The following is a 26,432-nucleotide window of genomic DNA, read 5'->3' as shown; positions in this document are numbered from 1 at the left end:
GGTATCCAAGCTGCACCATTGGCCAGACCTCTCCTTATTTGCCTTGGAGATGCTGGCCTGCCCTGCTGCTAGTGTGATGTCAGAGTGTGCTTTCAGTTCCACTGGGACAATCATCACAGATACACGCACATGGCTGACTACAGAGAATGCAGACAGGCTGAGTCCGATAAAATTTAACAAGGACTGGATTTCGCCACAGTTTTTATGCCCTCCAGATGATAGTATCCCAACCTAAAGTTACCCAAAATGTTCTTTTATGCTGCTGTTGATCACGTCCATCCCTTCCCATACAAACCCCTTTTCTTCTTCTTACATGTGTATCCTACTCCTGCTTCTGCCACATGTACCTCATGGTAAACAGTCTAGAAACAATGTTTCATTCATTAATATTTCCCATCAGAGGCACTTGTGATGAGACCTTCTTCCTGTGTCAACCATGATACAGCCCCTTGGGCTAATTTCTGGAAACGCTATGTCCATGCCTGCACATTGGGCACTGGAACTACCATGCTAGTAGTTTTAGCTTCATAATTGTCTGGCCCTTGAGGCCTCCTTCCTGCATCAACCATGATACAGCCCCTTGTGCTGATTTTTGGAAGCACTATGTCTATGCCTGCACATTGGGCACTGGAACTACCGTGCTAGTAGTCCGAGCTTCATAACTGTCTGGCCCTTGAGGCCTCCTTCCTGCATCAACCATGATACAGCCCCTAGGGCTATTTTTTTGGAGACACTTTGTTTGCACAGTGTTCAGTGGCAGTAGAACAACAAGTACAGTAGTCCAACCTTTAGAATTGTGAAGACCTTGTGATGATGATGGGTGGCTTCTTCCTGCATTAACCAGTACACAGCTTTTTACCGCCTGCTTTTAAACAATCATGCACCCATTTCAGCCTTTTCCTCAGGCCCCTAGACCACTTTGTAGGGTCCAGCAGAAAATTACTCGCATTTCCCATTGACTTGCATTGGTCTCGCTACTTGTTACGAATACCTGAGTATTAGGACCTACTCGTTACGAGTATAGCGAGTCCGAATATTTGACTACTCGCTCATCCCTACTGATGTAGCATCGTAGATATTATTCAAAAGTCTGGTTGGTACGCTCAGTCTGACCATTCATCTGGGGGTGGTAAGCGGAAGAGGGACACACAATAATATTGAGTGCAGAGCAAAACCCCTTCCAGAATCTTGAAATGAACTGCACTCCATGGTCAGAGATGATCTCATCCTGGACCCAATGCAGCCGAAAAACATTCTGTATGACCAAGTTCACTGTATCCTTAGCTGAGGGGAGGCCGGTGCATGGAACAAAATGAGTGGCCTTAGTCAGGTGATCATCTACCACCAGGATCGAATTCATGCCCCCGATGTAGGCAGCTCCACAATGAAGTCCATCGAGATTGACCCCCATGGGTGGGACGGAACAGGCAATGGTTGCAGAAGACCCGTGGGTACCAAATGAGGAGTCTTGTAAGAGCACAAACCTCGCAAGAGAGAACATAGTCCTTAGTATCCTTCAGGCAAGTTGGCCACCAGAAAAATCAGCTTAGGAACTCTTGTGTCTACTCTACCCCCTGTGACCAGCCAAGTTGGAGTCATGGACCAACTTGAGGATCTGCAGATGGACGGCCTCAGGGGCATAAATACGTCAATCTCTGAACCACATGCCACCCTTAAAGACGAGATTGATATCCACAGGTGGATTGGCCAGAAAAGTATCACCGCCATAAGCCTCCTTACACTCCTTCCACAAGTCCTGATCGTGGATAACTTTGATGAAGCTAGCATCAGATAGAATGGTCTTGGACGGGGCTCCAGGTACGGAATCCATAGCATGGATTCGGGATAAAACATCAGCCAACCCATTATGAGAACCTGGAGTGCGAGATAACAAAATTAAATTGATTAAAAACTAAATTCCAATGAGCCTGATGAGGAGAAAGACATCTAGCGGATCTAAGGAACTCTAAATTGCGATAGTCAGTCAGCACTACGATCTGTTGTGCAGCTCCTTGCAGATGATGCATCCATTCCTTGAAAGCCACAATTATAGCCAGCAGTTCCTTATTTCCCACGTCATAGTTCTTCTCTGCTGAGATTAGTCTAAGGGAAAAGAAAGCACAAGGATGTAGCTGACCCTTCTCTCCAGTTCTTTGGGAGAGAATATCCCCCAAAGCATTATCACAAGTGTCCACCTCCACAATAAAAGGAAGTGCTGGGTCTGGGTGGATCAACAGTGGTGCTGAGGTGAAACAGGTCTTAAGCCGATTAAAAGCTTCTTGAGCCTGTGATGACCACTTAAAGGGCTTTTCCTTCTTTGTCAAGGAAGTAATGGGGCGGACAATATCAGAAAAATTTAGAATAAAATGTCTGTAGAAATTTGCAAAACTGATAAAAAGTTGGAACTTCTAACGTTCTTGAGTACCGGCCAGTCAAGGATAGCCTGAATCTTACTAGATTCCATGTTCAGCACCTGGGAAGAGATGACATAAGATCAAAATTGTATCTCAGAATGATGGAACTCGCACTTCTCCGGCTTGATCTACAGATGGTTCTCTTTCAGAAGTTCTAAAACAGATTTGACATGTTCTTCATGTTCCTGAAGAGAGTCAGAAAAAATTAGAATATCATCCAAATAGATCACCACAAACTGGTCCAACAAATCTCTGAAAATGTCATTAGTAAGATGTTGGCAGCTTGTCTTCAGAACAGCTAACACCCTGCAATGACCCAGCTGCCAACACACCAACAGCAAAGCTGCTGCAGCCCCAAAACCTACTGTCTCCTTCACCATTAACCTGCAGAATGTAAAGCCACAAGGGTAGGGTTCTCTCCCCTCTGTATCTGTCTGTTACTATTAGCTTGTTCATTGCGATTTCTATTTGTGTTTTGTATGTAACCCTTCCTCATGTACAGCACCACAGAATCAATGATGCTGTAAAAAGAAATAATAATAATAATCCCCGGCGAGATGTTCCACCCAGTCTTCAAAGTCTTCAGCCCTGTCCTCCTTTCCAGTGTGCACACAGCAGAAAGCTGCAGAAGTTGACACTGGTGTTTCATCATCTGCATCATCAGATACGTGCTTTGGTTGTGGAGCGCCCTCCTGGGCAGTGGGGATACTCGGTACCAGGCTGCTTCTTAAAGGGATGTGTCACAGGAGCTATGACCCAGTCCGTGGCCCTGGGCATCCAATAAAAGGGGGATATTTACAAGGGATTAAAGAGTTTGTAATAAAGGTCATGAGGCTGTTGTTTCTGGTCAGAGGTGACCAGCGCTGCAGTGCAGATCCTCTGGGACTGATGATAATGCTGCAGAGTTGGTATAGCTCCCCACAGGCAGAGCTTGGTCCCAGGGCAGTTGAAATAGAAAAGATGTTGTATGGTTGTAGCAGAGTTGGATAAGTTACACAGGAATAATTAGAGTACACAGCTAGGTGCACTTCTAAAGATTTACTCACAGTTCTGGTGCACACAGATGCCCGCTTGGTGCTGCGTCCTTCAGGTGAGGGGCTCAGTCAACTCCCAGGTAGATGAGGATCCACCTTCCCAGGACTCCCTTCAGTGTGTGCCTTTTCCGGCCATTTTACTGTGCTGGTTTCTACTCTTCTTCCTGCCCAACACCTCACAGTCAGTCGTGGATCTTGTCAGGTAACCTCCTTGTGGACCCGTTGAAGTGCAGGAGCGTGAAACAGCTGTTGCCCGTACCTTGCGCATTACTCCCGTGTCCATGTATTCTATCCTTCAATGAAAGTTTCTACAGAAGGATGGTGAGTACCCTCCTTCCCTCTCTTTTGCTGCACTCTATCTAGGTCAAAGCTCAGCACAGTTCTCCAACTCATCGGGTTCCGGTCTCCCATACGGACCCTGCAGACCTGGGCTTTGGCCTGCAGGTTTCTTTTCTCCAATGCCTCCCGCTGGGCCTGTCGCTCCCTCTCCTCCTTCTCTAGCATCAGGACCTGCTGGCGGCAAAACTCCTCCTCTGTCATGGGGAACCCCATCAGGTCTGACCCCTTGTCCTCCCAAGGGATCACCTCCGGTCTGCGGCGCACTATGGGAAGCGGTTTTTCAAGCTTCAGGGCTCTAACAGCCTACCCCTGGGTTCAACCATCCGATCCCAGGCAACATCAACTACCACCTGGCCAGATTTGGGGGTTGGCGGTGGTCCTATGGGCCCTAACAGGGCATCACATTTCCCAGTGGCAGACCTGTACCTGCTCCTCCAGTGCCGTTGTCATCCGCCACAGGTTCCGGGGCAGGGGGTACCAATGGCGTGGGTACCCAGGACCCGGTGGCTTTCTCCAGGACAGTCAGCTTCCACCTGGTGGTGGCAGCCAATTGCGTGCGCTGAAATCAGTGTGTCAGCTCCTCCATCTCTCCTTCCAGGAGCGCCAGGTCAGTGCCAGATGGACAGCTGAAGCCTTGATCTTCTGGGCCAGGGGAGCCTTATGCTTCTGCCCCGCTCTCTACAGGCCTCCATTCTCCACTTGCCATGATGTCCTCCTGGTGCTCTGCCTTCTCTTCCACTCTATTTCCTGCCGCTGGGCCTTTCCCCGCCCCCATCCGGGGGTGGTGCCTTTTTCCTTTGCTGCTATGCCAAGCCAGGAGGCGGAACCCTCTGGCTGTCAGCCATAATGCTGTAGCATAGAAGTACAGGCAGGGGAGGTTCATGATGTTTTGGGCCCTTGTCTGGGTACTGCCCATGACGGCACACCTCACTGCTCACCATGTTGGACTACAATGGGGGCCATTTTTACAGTCCAATTTACAGTCCAATAAGTTCACTCCTTTGCACATTCTGTTAGGCACACAGGACCCTTCTTAAAGGGTCAGTTCATCCTGTTTGTGATGCCAAAATTGGAGAGCCCCCCTGGGCAGTGGGGATACTCAGTACCAGGCCGCTTCTTAAAGAGATGTGTCATGGCAGCTGTGATCCCTTCCGTGGCCCTGGGCATCCAATAAAATGGGGATTTTTACAAGGGATTAAAGAGTTTGTAATAAAGTTTGTGACGCCACCTGTGGTTTCTGGTCAGAGGTGACCCGCACTGCAGTGCAGATCCTCTTGGACTGATGATAATGCAGCAGAGTTGGTATAGCTCACCACAGGCAGAGCTTGGACCCAGGGCAGTTGTAATGGAAAAGATGTTGTATGGATGTAGCAGAGTTGGATAAGTTATGCAGGAATAATTAGAGGACACAGCTGGGTGCAGTTCCAAAGATTTACTCACAGTTCTGGTGCACACAGATGCCCACTTTGTGCTGCGTCCTTCAGGTGAGGGGCTCAGTCAACTCCCAGGTAGATCAGGATCCACCTTCCCAGGACTCCCTTCAGTGTGTGCCTTTCCCGGCCATCTCACTGTGCTGGTTTCTACTCATCTTCCTGCCCAACACCTCACAGTCAGTGTCCCAGGCCAGCAGCTGCAGACCTTGTCGGTAATGTCCTCTCTGCTTTCCCTTTCTACCTTATGGCTGCCTCTCTGGAGAAGATAACTGTGGCTTCTGGCTGAGGGACCTACAGGTGCCTCTGCCTCCGGCTTGCCAGCTGAGTCTGATATGATTATTCCACTGGACTAGGGGGCCAGTACCCCACTGCAACCTGATCCCTCCACCCAACATTAGTCGGCATGGAACGATCCCCACGGGCACTAAATTCACTGCGCCGTGCCTCTAGGATCTGTTCCCTCTTCCGGGAGCTTCCTTCAGTTCTTTTCTTACCAGCAGCTCTTCTGACCACTAACTGAAACCCTACTCTCCCACTCTCAACCTGCAAGCTCCACCCACCCCCCAACACCCTTTACTGCCCAGGCAGGGTTGAGATCCTCCTCCCGTAGGGTACATCCAGGGTGCCCTGCTGCTATAGGATGTGTGTTGGGTGCAGGTGTTAGAATACTGTCAGGTGCCTCCATCTTACCTGGGAAGTGGGATACCACACCTCTGGTTGAATTGCAGTACCTCTGTGGCGACTGAACCCTCAGGGACGCCACAGTTGTCTGCTGACCATTTTCATTACCCCTCTCATGTACTCAGCTGCCAACAGAACAAGTGGTTGGCCATCTCTGCACTCAATCTCTTCAAATTGTGGAGAAGGGCTAGGTGGATGGTGCACAGAACTAAAGCCAACAGAGTTACAACAAAAAAGCAGAAGTGACTGCTGCATGATTTGGGGCTCAGACTGCTTGCCAAATTTTCAAGAGGGTGAGGGGAAAGGCAGATGGACCACAGATACAAAATCTGCACTTTCATCAGGGAAATGGGTGGAAGACAATGCAAAGGGACTGAAGGCACTCATAGCCAACCAATCTAAAACCATAACTACTTATTCTGGCCCCACCATTCTTCCAACGGTACTCGTTCCTATGAAATTACACAGAACGTCCTGTTGCCTGCTTGCACCAAAGAAAGGTGTTTCATTTGAGCATGTACCAGACACAAGTCAACCATGCCCGCTCTCTCCCTGCTGCAGCTACATCACTGTCAGCAGCAACATGGCCACATCTCCTATGTGATGCTCTCCTCGTTGTTTTCAACCAAAAAAATTGCAGAGTATTACATGGCCTGTATACAGAGATAGAGTGGTCAGCAGATTTTTACACTGACTGCTTTCAGAGCACCGAAAAAAAAATCTATAAAAAAGCAAAAAAAAATATATATATGTTGGCTACCTTCTCATACAGTGCCTCTTCCACCGACACTGCCATCTTCACCTCCTCCTTAACCCCTTCCTCCACTTGGTCCTCCGCCTCCTGGTTCAAGATTATCATTTTTTTTTATTGTGATTTTAATTATTTTCTCTATCATCATCATTTATTTGGAGGGCAATTGTTCTGCACTTACCCCAATTTTGCTTCCTTTTGCAGCCCCTAGCCCTTTCTCCAGCCATTTCACAACAAATTTACAGCACTGAAGTTAGGGACCCCATTGACTTGAATGGGGTTCGGAATCCGTGGTCAAGCTTTGGACAAGTTCGAGTCCCAAACCAGACTTTTGTAAAGGTCTGCCCAAACCGGGCTAACCTGAACTGTTATGAATGAGTCACCGTAGGAGGCAAAAACAGAAATGCTAGCTAAGTCCAGAAAACCAGAGCAGTTGGCAGCTATCGTATTGCAGACCCCTGATCCTATCACAACAACTAACAGTAGCCGTGGGGGGTTCCTACGATGCCCTAGACCCCTCGATCACAGCCGGAGAATTAAATAAGCCTAAAGAAAGAAAGGGGAAATCTAAACTGCCCCAGAGCAGACCCCAAAGCAATAGGCAGCCCCCAACATATAATGACGGTGAAGCAAGATGAAAACACTAACACAGACAGAAAGATAGACTGAGCAAAGATGGGGCCCAAACTACCTAGATAGGAAAGGACAGGAAGGCTCCTGTCTGCAATCTGTGAAAAACCCTATGAAAATAAGAGCCAACAGACTGACAGTGAAAAAGGCCCTGAAGACGCTAGGCTTCAAAAAAGCTATGTCAGCACTCAGGAATATTCTGAAGACAGAGCAACCGGCAAAAGGAGATTCAGCTCATCCCAGCAGGGTATGGCAGAATCCAGAAAAGCAAGGAAAACAAAAACAAAACATAAATGCAAACAGGCAAAGCAGAAAACTTAGCTTTAGGGAAGCAGGAATCAGACTGGTGTCCTAGAAGTCCACAGAGAAATCACCCGCAGGGCAGAAGGGCGTCGGCAGCCTTATATCCAGTCAGTGACTCCACTCAGCCAGTCATCCTCATTAGGCTCAGGTGCCTGATAATCAGGCTTATTACCTTCCTTTACCAAAATAGGGAGTTCACCAGACCTCAGTGACGAAGGGGAAAATGAACTCACAACACTGAACATTCACGGGTTCGCTCATCAGTAGCCTTAATTAATCACTAACTGTAGGCATTACAAAAAGCACTGGTGCCTGCTGCTTTACTCATTACATTTTGCAGCCAATACTGATCACAACCCTTATTTAGGAAACTGAAAATGGTTTCTTCTTTGATTTTACAGATTAAACTACAGAGTGATATAATTGACTGAGTTTTATTCCTTGTAGGTTGATAACAGATAAATATATAAAAGTAAAGAAATATACAAGTCAAATGTACACATTTCAAGTAATGATTAGTGCTCAGGAACTGAACATCCTTCTTAGGCCCCTTTCACACATCAGTTTTTTTGCTATCAGTCACAATCCGCCAAATTTTGAAAAGAATGGATCCAGCTATTCATGCTGCTGGATCCGTTTTTTTTCTCATCGACTTGTATTAGCGGCAGATTACAACGGATGGCCTCACACATTTCATCCGTCGTTCGCCGGATCCATCGAAAATTGTTTGTCCGTCGGACGGAGACAACAGACAAAGTAAAGTTTTTTGTCTACGTCGAAAAATTGGACAGCGACGGATACGTCATCATCCGTCGTTTGCTAGAATGGAAGCCAATGGGCACAGGATCCGTCGTAATACATCAAATGATGGAATCCGGAGACGGATTCCATTTTTTTTAACTGAGCATGTAGAAATTTTTGTAAATTAATTAAAAAAGAAAAACTGAAATATCACATGGTCATAAGTATTCAGACCCTTTGCTCAGTATTGAGTAGAAGCACCCTTTTGAGCTAGTACAGCCATGAGTCTTCTTGGGATACGATGCAACAAGTTTTACACATCTGGATTTGGGGATCCTCTGCCATTCTTCCTTGCAGATCCTCTCCAGTTCCGTCAGGTTGGATGGTGAAAGTTGGTCGACAGCCATTTTAACGTCTCTCCAGAGATGCTCAATTGGGTTTAGGTCAGGGCTCTAGATGGGCCAGTCAAGAATGGTCACAGAGTTGTTCTGAAGCCACTCCTTTGTTATTTTAGCTGTGTGCTTATGGTCATTGCTTTGTTGGAAGGTGATCCTTTGGCCAAGTCTGAGGTCCAGAGCACTCTGGAAGAGGTTTTCATCCTGGATATCTCTGTACTTGGCCGCATTCATGCTTCCTTCAATTGCAACCAGTTGTCATGTCCTTTCAGCTGAAAAACACATCCATAGCATGATACTGCCATCACCATGAGTCACTGTTGGGATTGTATTGGGAAGGTGGTGAGCAGTGCCTAGTTTTCTCCACACATACCACTTAGAATTATCAACAAAAATTTCTATCATTGTCTCATCAGACCAGAGAATCTTATTTCTCATAGTCTGGGAGTCCTTCATATGTTTTTTAGCCAACTCTATGGGGGTTTTCATATGTCTTGCACTGAGGAGAGGATTCTGTCGGGCCACTCTGCCATAAAGGTCCGACTGGTGGAGGGCTACAGTGACAGTTGACTTTGGGGAACTTTCTCCCATCTCCCCACTGCATCTGTGGAGCTCAGCCACAATGATCTTGACGTTCTTTTTTACCTCTCTCACCAAGGATTTTCTCCCATGATTGCTCAGTTTGGCTGGATTAGGAAGACTTCTGGTGGTTCCAACCTTCTTCCATTTAACGATTACGGAGACCACTGTGCTCTTAGGAACCTTGAATACTGCAGAAATTCTTTTGTAATCTTGGCCATATGTGTTATGAGCTCATTTTCTGCTCCACCAGTTGAGAGTTCCCCTTCCGTTCTCCCTCTGGTGGTGACAGGAGATAGTGAGTTTGGTTTAAGTGGTAGTGATCTGCCACCTGGTGAGGATGATAATGATTGGATCTCTGGAGTATCAGACTGGATATAAGACAGCCGACGCCCTATCCTGGTGCTGGTGATTCAGTCTGCTTCTCAGGTCTAGGACTCAGCTCTGTTCCAGTCTTCTCAAGATAAGTTTGTTTTTTGCTAATGTTCACACTTGCTCTTGTTGGTCTTTTCAGTTTTTTGTGTGGTCAGTCAGCCCGGCTGGGCTGTGCTGAATTTCCACTCTTATTTGCCAAATTGCCTTTTTTTGTCCCTTATTAGATTGGCCTCTTTTTGCTCTGTCTCAGAATATTTTAGAGTGCTGATATAGTGGGAGAAGTCTAGTGAATTCAGGGTTAATTTTGCTATCAGTTGTGTTGGACATTTTGTAGGGTTTTTAGGCAGACTGCAGACAGTGTCTTTCCTTTCCTGTCCTTTCTAGTTAGTTTGGCCCCATCGTTTGCTCAGCCTATTTTCCTGCCTTTGTTTGTGTTTTCATCTTTTTTCACCGTCAATACAGGAGGGGGGCTGTCTCTCCTTTGGGGTCTGCTCTGGGGCAGTTAGTTTTCCTCTTTTCCTGCTTTAGGCTTATTTAGTTCTTCGGTAGTGACGAGGCGTCTAGGACCACCGTAGGAACGCTCCATGACTGCTGCTAGTTGCGTGTTAGGATCAGGGGTCTGCAGTCTGCATAGTTACCAACCTCTTTGGTTTTCTGAGACTTAGCTTGTATTGTTTTTTATTTCCTCCTCGGCTACCAGTTCATAACACACATGTGTGCCTTGCCACAATTCTGTCTCTGAGCTCCTTGGCCAGTTCCTTTGACCTCATGATCCTCATTTGGTCTGACATGCACTGTGAGCTGTGAGGTCTTATATAGACAGGTGTGTGCCTTTACAAATCAAGTAGTATCAGTTTAATATAAAGCAACTGGACTCCAATGAAGGAGTAGAACCATCTCAAGGAGGATCACAAGGAAATGGACAGCATGTGACTTAAATATGAGTGTCTGAGCAAAGGGTCTAAATACTTACGACCATGTGATATTTCAGTTTTTCTTTTTTAATAAATTTGCAAAAATTTCTACATTTCTGTTTTTTTCAGTCAAGATGGGGTGCAGAGTGCACATTAATGAGAAAAAAATTAACTTTTTTGAATTTACCAAATGGCTGCAATGAAACAAATATTGAAAAATGTAAAAGGGTCTGAATACTTTCAGTACACACTGTATATCTGCCTGCTTTTTAACCATTTAAATGTTATTAAATTGCCAGTGATAATCACTTGCTAGCAAGTGCGTGAGTTAGATATGCAAATTGTCTCTTCAGAGAAGAAGAGAACTAAAATTCTGTAGCGCCCACTGTTGGAAGCAGAGATCCTAAAAGTCACTAGCAATCCTTTAACGGGTCTTGCAATATGACTTAGGATAAAACCAAACCAGAATCTCAATTTGAAAACAAAGTTTTTCAGTATATTGCCCCTCATCAGTGCAATGTACGAGATCTGATTTGGCTATGTGAGAGGCTCTGAAATGAGATCTAAGTGGTAACGTTTTCCTTTGTGTTTCTTATATGATATTCATGCTCTTCTGAGAAATTAAACATGCAAATTGCCTTTTCAGAGAGGAAGAGGACTATAAATCTATAGCGCCACCTGTTGGAAGCAGAGATCATAAAAGTCACTATTGACCCATTAATGGGCCTTCAGGGTATTGCCCTTCGTCAGTGCACAGTATGAGATCTGATTTGGCAAGTTGAGAGGCTCTGGACTGACAATTAAGGGTACCGTTTCTCCTTGCGCACATTTTGTCCGATTTTGGCTGGAAGTATTTGCAGTCATGTGACTGGCCGCTCTCGCCAGCAACACCAGAAAATCCTGACAGTGTGTGCTGTTAGGATGCAGAAGTCTGCAGTGACTTAAAGTGACTTTTATTCAGAAGACAGAACAACCCCTTAAAATTCAGCCCATTTTGCACATACCCCCCAATGGATGCCATTGTTGGCTCTACTTACCTTTCAATTGCTCTTGTATCCATTCTGCTTTTGTTGCACTGCTCTTGGTTGATCAAGGGCAATGACAGTAGTGACTTTCAGTTGTCTTGCAATATATCTCTTCTACCATGGATGTATTATGTATTCTACATACACTCTGTGTGCTATTCTGTTTACTGCATGGTCCTGTAAAGTAGTCTGTCAGCCCAACTTTATCTTCTGCCATCTACATCAAAATTGCTGAATATGAGTGTTTTTATGTCATTGATCTATTAGCTGATGTCTAGCAGAGATCAACAGTCCTACTCTCCAGTCTTCCCTGGCTGCACAACAGAGCTGATGTAAGCAGAGCTGAGCAGTAGGTGATACCGTCTGCTGACAGATCACTGATGTGAACCTGCAAATGCCAATCTTTTGATCCATATAGCAGAGGATTATCTTTTGCTATGATGTGATAGATAGCAGAAGATAAAATCTTTCAGGTAGAATTGTTTACAGAATCATAAAGTCCACAGAGGAATAAAGTGCTTTCTAAATATAAATCTGCTTGATGATGTAACAAATATTTGTGGGGATGCAGTTGAGCTGAGCAAAGAGCTGTGTCGGAATCCTGTCCTATTCTACACATTCCTCCAACTTCCAGCACAGCTCTGAGTCATAAATTCAAAGAGTGGGGCTAGTCAGGATCATAAGGAGAGGGAGGGATCTGGCAGTACTGATGAGAAACAGGGTGCTTCTGAGAAATGTAGTTTTTGCAGTGTGGGTATGGTCACCCATTCGACTATTTGAGGCTGATAAGAAAGTGAAGCAGATTGAGATGATAAAAAACCTCAAAGGTATAAGAAAAAATCTCTATGTTGGGCTTGATCTGCCTATTAAAACTAAGTATGCATGTATTGTGCTTTGTGGAAACTAATACAATTGTGAGAATAACCCTTTAATTGCTTTCCTCATAGAAGTTTACTCATTACAAAAGTTATGGCATATTGTTTGAATGTGCCATCAATTTTTATTTGTTGCAGCCTAGATAATTACAGCACAGAACCATTCAATTAAAAGGCAATCAGACCCCCCAGTGGTGAGAAAGGGATGGCATATCCTAGTTTTATGCCATCCCATTTTGCAATGCTATAAAAGCATTCTATTTATATATGGAAATAATAATTTCAGTGTTTTATTTAGTTCAGTTTCACAATTTTGAGCATTTTCAGGACAGCTAACTTAGCGAAAAACAACATGTATTGATACCTTATGGAACACATTCTATACCATTGTCTCTTTTATCCCAGTGTTCATGTTTGCCAGACATTGTAAATGCTGATTCACAGGTACTGTAATGTTATTATTGGAAGTCTTTTCTCCCACTGGGTTAGTTTTGCAACAATACTGAGTCTTATTTTCCTGCCTTCCTGGAACAGCTCACTGGAGCAGCCAGCAAGGTGACTGCAAATGTCTTATTAGTCTCAGCTGTCTTTTCTCCACAGATAGTGACAGATTGTTGCTATTGTCACTTCGAATCATGATGCCAAATAGCTCTTTTTTATTAATTCTACCGCACTGGAATACACATGCAAATATGTGACTGAAGGGGAAAAAAAAGACATTTTATATTCTTATTTGGCGAGATGTCAATGGCTGGGTTACAAGTGTTCGCCTGTGGCATTCAGAGCTCTAATAATTCATTGGCTAACATCTTTCAATTACCAAGAGGCAATGTCTGGTAGTAATCAAACAATTACATCCTTATATGAAAGGCTGCATAAATGTGAGTGTGTGTGTTCTTAATATGTACATAATGAACATTTGCATTTTGTAAGGGTCTTTTGTAAGCATTTGTTCTTTGACCTTGTCCTGTGCAGCCGTGTACTTAAACGCCTTCATTAAGACTCACCACTAACTATTCAAAGGTAACTGAAGACATTTTGAACTTTTTAGAAACAGCAGTAAAAGTCTTGTCTTTGTGAGGCAGCTAAAAAAAGTATTTGCAAGACTGGGACAGTGTTTTCATATTACATTTTTGTTAGTTAAATAAACATTTGGGCATCTCAGACTGCTTCCTTGGTTGGTTCATGGTAGGTGGGCATACTCGTATGTATGAAAGATTCTCTTTGTACCTACAGTGGGATGTCCTATTCAATGATTGATCACACAAACCCACTTAGTGACTGGAAAACAATTTTAGAAAATGTCTGCTAAAGCAGGATACTGTTAAGATATATTCTACGATTTTAAGATTTTTCATGTTCTGGAACGGACTGAGAATTGGTGGTGTTACATTCTTCAGCTGTTGTATCCTTGGGATCTGAGCGAAAACATGTAAACCATATGTGTGATTTTAGCTAATAAAAAAAGATGCCAAGCTCATTGGCATAACTAGTTGTATCCAGGATGTAATTGCACATATGGTCATTTACTTTAATTATTGAACTTAACCATTTAACCTAAACATATATAATATGTATAGGTGTTAATTAGTGTTGAGCATTCCGATACCGCAAGTATCGGGTATCGGCCGATATTAGCGGTATCGGAATTCCGATACTTAATTCCGATACTTTTTTCATATCGGATTCCGGGATCGGAATCGGAATAGGAAGTTCCCATCATGCTATGAGCCTGCTTGCTTTGATTAAGCCAATGGGAATCCTCCGAAGTGTGGGCACATCCTGTTAGGCATGTAGGCATGTTAACTATTGGCATGGCTGTGATTGGCTGCCGAAATGATGTCATGATGCACTATAAAAGCCACCGCAGCCGCCATTTCTGGTCACTCTGCTGTGAATTCAGTTAGGGACAGGCTGCTGTAGAAGACTGTGAGGGACAGTTAGAAATAGCGATTCTAAAAACAATATTGTGCTTTATCCAGGCTACATAAACCACCACTGTAGCTTGCTTTTCCCTAGCAGCGCTGTTTTCACAGCTGTCTGCAAGGGCTGTGTGAGTGCAGCTCACGCTGTGGAGTGGGTCCTGCAGCCACGTCAGGCTGTAGGCCACCCAGTGTGATCACTGCTGCCTCATACATCTTTTATTTTTTGAGCTGCATTTTTTAAATAATTTCAATCTAGTGTGCTTCCATCCGTATCCATATACGTTGGTTGCAAACACTAGTAGTAGACAGCGGAGCCTTTCTGCAGCCTTTCAGTGCTAGTGTCCACTTTGCTGCACTGTTCACGGCTGTCTGAGAGGTCTCTGACTGTGTGTGAGTGCAGCTCACGCTGAGTAGTGTGTCCTGCAGCTACGTCTGGCTGTAGGACGCTCAGCGTGCGTCACTGCCTCACACATATTTTTATTTGAGTGCAGCTCATTTTTTCTTCTATTAGTGTGCATCCATCCGTCTCCATCTACGGTGGTTGCAAACACTATATAGGAGTACACAGCGGAGCCTTTCTGCAGCCTGTCAGTGCCAGTGCCCACTTAGCTGCACTGTTGACGGCTGTCTGAGAGGTCTCTGACTGTGTGTGAGTGCAGCTCACGCTGAGTAGAGTGTCCTGCAGCTACGTCTGGTTGTAGGACGCTCAACGTGCGTCACTGCCTCACACATATTTGTCTCTGAGTGCAGCTCATTTTTTCTTCTCCTATTAGTGTGCATCCATCCGTATCCATCAACATTGGTTGGTTGCAAACACTATATAGGAGTAGATAGAGGAGCCTTTTTTTCTGGCTTGTGCCCTGCCGGCGCAGCCAGATTAGTATTACCCAATTTTTTTGGAGCCTCATCTTTTGCATTGTAGGTTACCTGCCTGCATTGTAATAGCTCCAAAAAGTTGGTGATACTATCAGTTTCAATTCTTTGTTCTCATACTTTGAGTTTGTTTCAAACAAAGAAACCACATAAAAAGTTCACCAAACACTACATTTTGAACTTGTGTAGGCCACATCAGCTCCTATTAAAGTCTAGTCCACACACACACACTTCATAAAATTAGTGTTTCTTGTACCTGTAACCAGCTGTTCAGGAATAAGCACACTAAGGCCCCCCTTTGTCCTTTTTTGCCTATCTTAAGCAGTCTTGCAAGATGAAGAAGGCAGGGAGTAAGGCGCGGGGGCGTGGGCGTGGGCGTGGAGTTTCAGCAGGGAGAGGACGTGGGGATTCTGCAGGGAGAGGACGTGGGGATTCTACAGGTAGAGGACGTGGGGATTCTGGGCCTGCTGCGGGCACCAGTGGATCAGCATCCCCCAGTTTTAGCAGGCAACAGTCCTTTATGCGCAGCTTTGTAGGACCTCAACGTACCCCACTGCTGCGGGAGGAACAAATTGAAGCCGTTGTCGGATGGATGGCAGCTAACGCATCGACTTCAATTACTTCCGCATCCTCTCAGGGTCAGAGCACCGAAGAGCAACCATCTGTCTCTTCACCACCTGCCAAAGTGCCCAGGCAGTCAGAGAGACATGGACAGGAGCCATCACAATCTCTACTTCTGTTCTCGGAATCTGTTGGCTTGGAAAGAGGGGGCCAGCCAAGCAGCATTCCTGAATGTGAAGAAGAGGGAGTATGCAGTGATGCGCAACTTCTTTGTCCCTCTGAATCTGAAGAGGCGAGTGGGCCAGTGCCTATGGTCAGCACACCTCAGTACGCATCAGATGATGACGAGACTCAGTTGCCACTTTCTGGTGCGTACGGTGCTGGCGAGACAACCCCGGAGAAGCAGCTGTTTGAAGAGGGGAGGGAAGATGATGAGGTCCTTGACCCATCATGGCGTGAGCAACAGGAAGGTGGTGGGAGCAGCTCGGAGGAAGAGATTCCCCTACCGGCCAAAACAGGAGGCAGAGGGAGGGGGAAGACTTGGTTGCCTGTACCCTCCACTTCGGCACCCGTTAGGAGCATTCCTCCTTCCAAAGGCAAACCGGGCGCTCACAAGAGTTGCAGTGCGTGGTCCTTTTTTGACACAGTTGCAGATGACATTTGCTTTGTCAAATGCAAGCTGTGTCATCAGAGAGTCAAAAGAGGGAGAAATGTCAGCAACCTCAATACCACAAATATGTGGAAACATGTGCGCACCAAGCACGAGTTGGAGTTGCAGAGACACCCTCAAGACGTAGGCCAACGTACAGCACCACCTACCACCTCTTCAGTTCGTGTTGGGCCCTCTTCCTCCAGCTCACACACTGCTGGTTCGGCTTCCTCACAGGATCGCCAAGGAAGAACCTCTGCCACTGTTGTCCGGAGACCCTGTCAGATTCCACCCATAACAGCACGTTCCCATCCATCACAGCCATCGGTAGCACAGGCATGGGATAAAAGGCGCCCTTACTCGGCAAACCATCCCCGAGCACAGTCTCTGAATGCTGGCATTGCCAAACTTCTGGCAGTTGAAATGCTGTCATTCAGGCTGGTGGACACTGACACCTTCCGGGACTTAATGGCATTGGCAGTCCCCCAATACAACGTGCCCAGCCGCTTTTATTTCAGCAGGCGAGCCGTCCCTGCCCTGCAGAAACATGTTGAGGGCAAAATAAAACATGCGCTACTAAACGCCGTTAGTAGCAAGGTCCACCTGACCACCGATGCGTGGACCAGTAACCATGGACAGGGACGATACCTTTCCCTCACTGCCCACTGGGTCAATGTTGTGGAGCCGGGTACGGATCTGGAGAGTGGCGCTGTACGTGTTCTTCCAACGCCACGGATTGCAGGACTCCAGTCTGTACACATAGACTCCTCCTCCTACTCAAGTTCCTCAGAAACAGCAGAGCAGGAGCCTGTTACGACCGATATGAGCACAGCCGTGGCCAAACGTCAACAGGCTGTACTCAAATTAATTTCTTTGGGGAATCGAAGCCACACAGCGCAGGAGCTCTGGAATGCTATCAAGCTGGAGAGCGATGTGTGGTTTGGGCCAGCGAATCTCCAGCCGGGCTTGGTAGTGTGTGACAATGGCCGAAATCTGGTGGCAGCTCTTGGCCTAGGCAACCTCACACACATCCCATGTCTGGCACATGTTCTTAACTTGGTCGTGCAGAGCTTTCTGAGGGACTATCCGGATCTTGATGCACTGTTGCACAAGGTCCGCATAGAGTGCGCTCACTTGCGACGTTCCAGCACGGCAAGATCGCGCCTCGCTGCTCTGCAGCGACGATTTGGCCTTCCAGAACATCGCATCATATGTGACCTACCCACCCGGTGGAATTCAACGTTACATATGTTGGAGCGGTTGTGTGAGCAGCAGGCAGCAGTCATGGAGTACCAGCTGCATCAGGCGCAAACAAGTCGCACTGTGCGCCGTTCACACTTCAGCACCATTGAGTGGGCCTCTATGAAGGACATCTGCCTCGTTTTGCGTGCCTTCGATGAATCCACGCGGATGGCGAGTGCAGATGATGCACTAGTCAGCATGACTGTCCCCCTTATCTGCCTGCTTCAACAAACACTGCAAGCACTAAGGGATGAGGTTTCAGAAGAGGTGGAGGATGAGGAGTCCCAAATGCCATCTGCTTCTGGACAGTCTGCGCTACGTGTTTCCTCACAAAGGCCTAGGCAGGGGACACTTTGTGAGGAGGATGAGGAGGAGTCGATGGAGGAGGAAGACATCTCTCCAGAGGAGGGAGGTACACAAACCTCTACTCAGTATGTACAGCGAGGGTGGGGTGATGCAGAGCAGGTCGAGGTCACGCCTCAAACAGGGGACAGCGGTTCTTTGGCAGTTGGGAGTCTGCAGCACATGGTTGATTTCATGCTGCAGTGCCTGAGAAACGACCGCCGCATCGCCCACATTCTCGTCTCGGCTGATTATTGGGTGTACACCCTCCTAGATCCTCGCTACCGGGACAGCGTACAAAGGCTCATACCAACGTTGAACCGGGAGCGTAAAATGCGGGAGTACGAAGAGTCACTGGTGCAGTCCATAATGTTTTCCATTCCACCCGACAGCATTGTTGCAAGTGCTTTACAAAGCAGCTCTGTGCGTCGAGGCAGTGGAGGAAACTCTGCACAAAGAGGGAGCAGAGGCAGTGCCGCAGCACAAGGCAAGACCACTATGGCCCAAATGTGGCAAAGTTTTGTGTGTCCACCACAATTGTCTACACCATCAGCGACGCCTCGAGTCAGCAGGAGGCAACGCTTCCGTCAGATGGTGTCAGACTACATGTCTTGCCCTGTCGCTGTACTCCCAGATGGCTCTTCCCCCTTCAAGTTTTGGGTCTCTAAGCTGGATACATGGCCAGAGCTTAGCCAGTATGCATTGGAGGTGCTGGCTTGCCCTGCTGCCAGTGTATTATCGGAACGTGTCTTTAGTGCCGCAGGTGGTGTACTAACAGACCGTCGCACGCGACTATCTTCCGATAATGTTGACCGGCTGACTTTTCTGAAAATGAACAAGGCCTGGATCTCCAAAGACTTTGCCATTCCTCTTACAGACTAAATTAGTGGTTGGCAACTGTATCCAGGTCTGCTGGTGTGTTCATTTTTCTACCACCTGAACTATAATCCCTGTGCTTCAACACAGCCAGTTGTCGCTCAGATGTGTCGTCTGCACAGAGAAACACACTAGCTCCTGTGTTACTGGGGTTCAGTAATGCCAGCTGATCCCCTGCTGTGTGGACGGCAGAGTCACCAGCTCCATCAACATTCAAACCACTACTGATTTTTAACCGTGCCCAACTTAGGTCTCTGGCTCCACTGTCTCTGCTATTTCCCCTGACCTCCAACCCCGCCATCTACATCTCTGAAGTGGCGTCAGCACAATCTACACTTGTTCCTGTGTTCCTGTGGCTCAGTCCCATCAGTTTATCCCCTGATGTGTGTCCGGCAAGGTCTCCTGCTCTGTCCACATTCCCATAACCAGTAGTGGGAATGAGGACAGAGCTGGCGAACTTGCCGGACAAACATCAGGGGATCAACTGATGGGACTGAGCACCAGTAACACAGGAACAAGTGTAGATTGTGCTGACGCCACTTCAGAGATGTAGCTGGCGGGGTTGGAGGCCAGGGTAAATAGTAGAGACAGTGGAGCCAGAGGCCTAAGTGGAGCATGGTTAGAATCAGTAGTAGTCCACAACCTCCATAAAAACCGCTGCCCATTGGCCTCTGCATGCGGCATGCGTAATCCTGGGCACCAACAGCGTCAGTTGGTGTTCAGAAGTGTCGTCTCCACAGAGCCAAACACATTCGTTCAAGTGTTAGTGGGGTTCAGCACTGCCAGCTGTTCCCCTGCTGTGGAGATGGCAAGTCTCCTGCTGCCTTCACCTGCCAAAATCCAGTAGGCCCCAGCCTGCTCCTCGCCTAATCCTGGGCTCCAACAGCGTCAGTTGGTGTTCAGAAGTGTCGTCTCCACAGAGCCAAACACATTCGTTCAAGTGTTAGTGGGGTTCAGCACTGCCAGCTGTTCCCCTGCTGTGGAGATGGCAAGTCTCCTGCTGCCTTCACCTGCCAAAATCCAGTAGGCCCCAGCCTGCTCCTCGCCTAATCCTGGGCTCCAACAGCGTCAGTTGGTGTTCAGAAGTGTCGTCTCCACAGAGCCAAACACATTCGTTCAAGTGTTAGTGGGGTTCAGCACTGCCAGCTGTTCCCCTGCTGTGGAGATGGCAGTCTCTCCTGCTGTCTCCGCATTACAAAGACAGTAGGCCTCTGCCTACACCCTCCTATTTCCTGGGCTTCAACACAGCCAGTTGTAGTTCGGAAGTGCCGTCCACACGGAAAGAGATACTTGCTCCCGTGTCTCAGTGGGGTTCAGTAACGTCAGCTGATCCCCTGCTGTGTGGATGGCAGTCTCTCCTGCTGTAAACTCATTCAAAATACAGTAGGCCTCTGCCTACACCCTCCTATTTCCTGGGCTTCAACACAGCCAGTTGTAGTTCGGAAGTGCCGTCCACACGGAAAGAGACACTTGCTCCCGTGTCTCAGTGGGGTTCAGTAACGTCAGCTGATCCCCTGCTGTGTGGATGGCAGTCTCTCCTGCTGTAAACTCATTCAAAATACAGTAGGCCTCTGCCTACACCCTCCTATTTCCTGGGCTTCAACACAGCCAGTTGTAGTTCGGAAGTGCCGTCCACACGGAAAGAGACACTTGCTCCCGTGTCTCAGTGGGGTTCAGTAACGTCAGCTGATCCCCTGCTGTGTGGATGGCAGTCTCTCCTGCTGTAAACTCATTCAAAATACAGTAGGCCTCTGCCTACACCCTCCTATTTCCTGGGCTTCAACACAGCCAGTTGTAGTTCGGAAGTGCCGTCCACACGGAAAGAGACACTTGCTCCCGTGTCTCAGTGGGGTTCAGTAACGTCAGCTGATCCCCTGCTGTGTGGATGGCAGTCTCTCCTGCTGTAAACTCATTCAAAATACAGTAGGCCTCTGCCTACACCCTCCTATTTCCTGGGCTTCAACACAGCCAGTTGTAGTTCGGAAGTGCCGTCCACACGGAAAGAGACACTTGCTCCCGTGTCTCAGTGGGGTTCAGTAACGTCAGCTGATCCCCTGCTGTGTGGATGGCAGTCTCTCCTGCTGTAAACTCATTCAAAATACAGTAGGCCTCTGCCTACACCCTCCTATTTCCTGGGCTTCAACACAGCCAGTTGTAGTTCGGAAGTGCCGTCCACACGGAAAGAGATACTTGCTCCCGTGTCTCAGTGGGGTTCAGTAACGTCAGCTGATCCCCTGCTGTGTGGATGGCAGTCTCTCCTGCTGTCACCTCATTCAAAATTCAGTAGGCCTCTGCCTACACCCTCCTATTTCCTGGGCTTCAACACAGCCAGTTGTAGTTCGGAAGTGCCGTCCACACGGAAAGAGATACTTGCTCCCGTGTCTCAGTGGGGTTCAGTAATGTCAGCTGATCCCCTGCTGTGTGGATGGCAAAGTCTCCTGCTGCCTACACAGTCGTACCACTACTGATTTTTAACCGTGCTCCAATTAGGCCTGTGGCTCCACTGTCTCTCGTATTTCCCCTGTCCTCCAACCCTGCCAGTTACAGCTCCGAAGTGGCGTCTGCACAATCCACACTTGTTCCTGTGTTACAGGTGTTCAGTCCGATCAGTTAATCCCCTGATGTGTGTCCGGCAATGTCGACTGCTCTGTCCACATTCCCATTATCGGAATGTGGACAGAGCAGGCGACATTGCCGGACACACATCAGGGGATTAACTGACCGGACTGAACACCTGTAACACAGGAACAAGTGTGGATTGTGCAGACGCCACTTCGGAGCTGTAACTGGCGGGGTTGGAGGACAGGGGAAATACGAAAATCAGTGAATCCACAGGCCTAAGTGGAGCTTGGTTCAAATTAGTAGTCTACAACCGATCTTAAAATTTCTTCAATGCAGCCTAAGCCTGCTCCGTGCTTGTCCCTGGGCTTCAACACAGCCAGTTGTTGCTCGGAAGTGCCGTCTTCACAGAGTAAAACACTAGCTCCTGTGTTTGTGGGGTTCAGTAACGTCAGCTGTTCCCCTGCTGTTTTGATGGCAATCTGTCCTGCTGCCTCCCAATTGACAGCACATCAGGCCTCAGCCTGCTAAGTGCTTGTCCTGGGCTCCAACATCGCCAGTTGCTGCTCATAACTGACTTTGGCACGGGTACTCCCTCCTGCCCAGCTTGGTTCCAGCCCTGCCTGCTGTTTCCGGGAAGTGTCAATGTCAGTTTGCCACCCCAAGTTGCCATGTCGTGTTGCGGTTGGGTTAGCCGAGGCTAGGGTGCCAGCAGTTTAGGTGCTTCCTATGTGGACTGCGGGTTCTGGTAAGAAAGGTTTGTTCCATAGTGCCAGTAGGACAAGCACCCCCTGTAGGACTGTGTGATTCGGTAACTGCGGCCAGCTTGCGGCATGCCAACTTTGCTTTTCAGGGGTAACTTCTGATACCCCTCCGGGTTCCAGCACCGTCAGCTGGTTCTCATCAGAGCCTTTGGCCTAGGTGCCTCCATCTCGGTATCCGAGTTCCAGCAACGTCTGCTGGTCCTTGGTAGTGCTTTGTAGCACAGGTACCTCCTGCTTAGTAACCGGGTTCCAGCACCGTCAGCTGGTCCTCGGTTGTGCCATTGGCTCTTATTCCTTCTGCTGCCCCTCCGGGTGCCAGCACTGTCAGCTGGTCCTCGCTATTTCCATTTGCTCTTGCAGCTTATGCTACCCCTCCGGGTTCCAGCACCGTCAGCTGGTTCTCGTCAGAGCCTTTGGCCTAGGTGCCTCCATCTCGGTATCCGAGTTCCGGCAACGTCTGCTGGTCCTTGGTAGTGCTTTGTAGCACAGGTACCTCCTGCTTAGTAACCGGGTTCCAGCACCGTCAGCTGGTCCTCGGTTGTGCCATTGGCTCTTATTCCTTCTGCTGCCCCTCCGGGTGCCAGCACTGTCAGCTGGTCCTCGCTATTTCCATTTGCTCTTGCAGCTTATGCTACCCCTCCGGGTTCCAGCACCGTCAGCTGGTTCTCGTCAGAGCCTTTGGCCTAGGTGCCTCCATCTCGGTATCCGAGTTCCGGCAACGTCTGCTGGTCCTTGGTAGTGCTTTGTAGCACAGGTACCTCCTGCTTAGTAACCGGGTTCCAGCACCGTCAGCTGGTCCTCGGTTGTGCCATTGGCTCTTATTCCTTCTGCTGCCCCTCCGGGTGCCAGCACTGTCAGCTGGTCCTCGCTATTTCCATTTGCTCTTGCAGCTTATGCTACCCCTCCGGGTTCCAGCACCGTCAGCTGGTTCTCGTCAGAGCCTTTGGCCTAGGTGCCTCCATCTCGGTATCCGAGTTCCGGCAACGTCTGCTGGTCCTTGGTAGTGCTTTGTAGCACAGGTACCTCCTGCTTAGTAACCGGGTTCCAGCACCGTCAGCTGGTCCTCGGTAGTGCCATTGGCTCTTGTTCCTTCTGCTGCCCCTCCGGGTGCCAGTACCGTCAGCTGGTTCAAGAGGACAAAGAACAGGAAGACAACCACCAAGATGCAGAACAACAAGAGAGAGAAGACAAAGAAGCATAAAAAAAACAAAGCAGAAGAACATTAAGCATAAGACTAATACTCTGAGCAAATGATATTATCTTATTTATAAGCAGAAGAAGACTAAGCAGTGTATGGGGGTGAGTCCGTTCCTCCTCGTGGTGCCCCTGGAAAAGGCCTGCTTCTGCAGGCCAAACTGAACGCGGACAAATCCTGTTGTAAATCTTTTGTGACAGGCAGAACGGAAGGTGTAAACTTCTAACTAGGAAGAAGATGAAGAAGCTGAATATGTAGAATAATAATTGTTGAATAAGAAGAATATGAAGAATGTAAGAAAAGGAAGAAGAAGAAGAAGAAGAAGAAGAAGAAGAAGAAGAAGAATGTAAAAAAAGGAAGTAGAAGAAGAAGAAGAAGAATGTAAAAAAAGGAATAAGAAGAAGAATGTAAAAAAAGGAAGTAGTAGAAGAAGAAGAAGAATGTAAAAAAAGGAAGTAGAAGAAGAAGAAGAAGAATGTAAAAAAAGGAAGTAGAAGAAGAAGACATACATGTCTGGCAAAATATAAATGAGGCTAACATAGTCAATATCTTTGTAACTCCTAACATCTTTAAAAAAAAAAGTTTAATTCCTGCTATTCCATTTGATTGGGCTAAACCTCTATGGCTTTAATGTCTCCTCCACCTCCCACAATACATTCTACATTATTCTTAGTTGTTTTTCTTCATGTAGAATTAACCTACAAGGAAAGAAAGGGTTTTTTTTAATTCCGATATTTTGGCCCCATTGACTTGCATTGGTTCCCGGTATCGGAATCGGCGATACCGATACTTTTTTTTAAGATCGGCCGATCCATTCCGATCCGATATTTTCAAGTATCGGCTGGTATCGCTCAACTCTAGTGTTAATGCATTCTTCATAAATACTTGACACCTAATGGGTTTGCAGTGGATCGAGTTTGAGTCTGATTTCCTGAAAGTTTCACGTGAATTCAAACATTTTAAAATTCGATTTGCGGTTTCAGAATTAAAAAAAGAAATCTTGCCTGGTACCATTTCCCACACTGCTGAAGCATCAGAGAGTGTTCTAGTGTCATTTTGTGTGTCCCCATAATGCCCTGCTGTTATGACATCTAGCGGATTATCATATCTGATACAGTGGTAATCAGTACCGGGACAGTCACTAATTAGGGGTTCACAGTGTAGTAAAGTTTGTACAGCAGAGTCATTTTCCATCTCAAGAGTCACTCGGTAAGTCTCTACCTCTCCTACAGAGTGCAAGCTCTTGTGGTCTGTGGGGTCTTCTTTCTCTCCTGTAGAGTTTAAGCTCTTATGATCTCTCTATCCTCAGCAGGGTCCCCTCTTTCTCTCTCACCTCAATGGGGTCCTTTCTCTTTCTCTCTCTCCTTTAGAATGCATGCTCTTAAGTCAGTGAGGTCCTTTCTCTCTCTATCTCTCATTCTCCCCTCAGAGGTGTCTTTTCTCACTTTTTCTCTCTCCTATAGTGTGTAAGATTTTTTTTATCAATGGGGTCCTCTTTCTTCTGTAGAGTGAAAGTGTCATGATCCAGTGTTGGATCTGGCGGTATTAAAAGCACAAAGTGAACTTTTTTTAATTTGGTTTAGTTCAAAGGTGTTTTGACTGTCCCCGGTGGTGGTTAGTGGTATTGCACCTTAGGTTAGGTTGCACTTAATTGGTTCAGGTGTGGGGCTCTATAAATGGGTCTCAGGGTGTTCACTCACTGCTGGTGATATTTCTTGCTGAGTTGTTGGAGAGCCTGGTGGAAGGATGGAGCTGGATAGGAGTCCTGCGCAGTCAGCCAGAGAGAATGAGTGCCAGCTAATGGTGTCTGCAGGAAGGACTGGCATGGCCTGGTGGAGTCGCAGTTTATGGTGTCGGCGGGAAGTGCGGGCATGACTTAGAGGAGTGGCGACTAGGAAGAGAGTTGCACTCAGCATGCTCTACTTGGTTGCTGAGAACTGGACTCGAGCGTGCTTGGATTCTTGGCAGAGGCTGGACTCATCTTGGGACTCTGTGTACTGGACTGCTGCAAGTGGTGATGGACTCTGCTCCCAGGCTGCACTATGGTGATGGATCCAGTTATGGTGATGGATCAGGGTGGAGGGGAAGATGCACACAGGTGCTGGGCTCTGTTCCTAGGAGCGTACGCAACAGAGCAATGCTAAGTGGTGTTTCCCCTGTATTGTCTCTTTCCTCATGTGTGTTGTTAGTGCAGTGGTGGGATTAGTCTCCGCACCGACCTATTCCCTAGTGAGGGTTTAGGTTTAGGGCGAGCTAGGGTATTGAGGCACGCGTGCGGCGACAGGCGAGAAGGCTGTATAGGGAATGTGAGGAGTGCAGGGACACTGGCTCAGGGGAGTGCAGGAGGTCTCCATTTCCCCATTCCCTATCGCAGGGCCCACCATTGTTAAAGTTTCCCAGGTTCCCCCCTTATTATTTAAATGCGCCTTACTGGAGGCGGTGTTTCCAGAAATATATTTATAACGTGTAATTCCTAAATTCGCCAGGTGGTGGCGGCGTATCCACCTGCACGTGCTATTATTTAAATTCGCCCCACTGGAGGCGGTGTATCCAGGGTCACGTGTGTTGTGGGTTCACCTTGCGGCATCATCTGCGACCTGACACACGTGATCGTGACATTATCACCAGCCCTTACTTTTTTTTTCTGGTGAGCTTTGGCCATGTGGAGACCTGTGGTAATTGCTGCCGGGCCTCACTGAGGTGCAGTGGGGAGCGGCATGGTGTGTTTAAGCAGCTGCAGCAGCAGTTATCAGGGTCTGGGGCCTCTGCTCAGATAACCAGAGAAACAAAAATGGCGGCTGCGGTCTGGCAAAAGCCCCTAGAGTTGCTGCAGGGGAGTAGGGACAAATCTCTACCCTCGCCATTAACCAACCCTAGGAGGCGCAGTCCTCATGGTGAAAGGGTTGGAGGGTGGTGTCCCTTGGTGAATAGCGGGGGTGTGAGTGTGGTGACACAGG

The sequence above is a fragment of the Dendrobates tinctorius genome, unplaced genomic scaffold (genome assembly GCF_039654945.1).
Source record: "Dendrobates tinctorius isolate UK_male_01 unplaced genomic scaffold, ASM3965494v1 ptg000060l, whole genome shotgun sequence".
Classification (NCBI taxonomy): domain Eukaryota; kingdom Metazoa; phylum Chordata; class Amphibia; order Anura; family Dendrobatidae; genus Dendrobates; species Dendrobates tinctorius.
The sequence above is the reverse complement of the archived record's forward strand: the minus strand, read 5'-3'. Positions refer to the sequence as shown.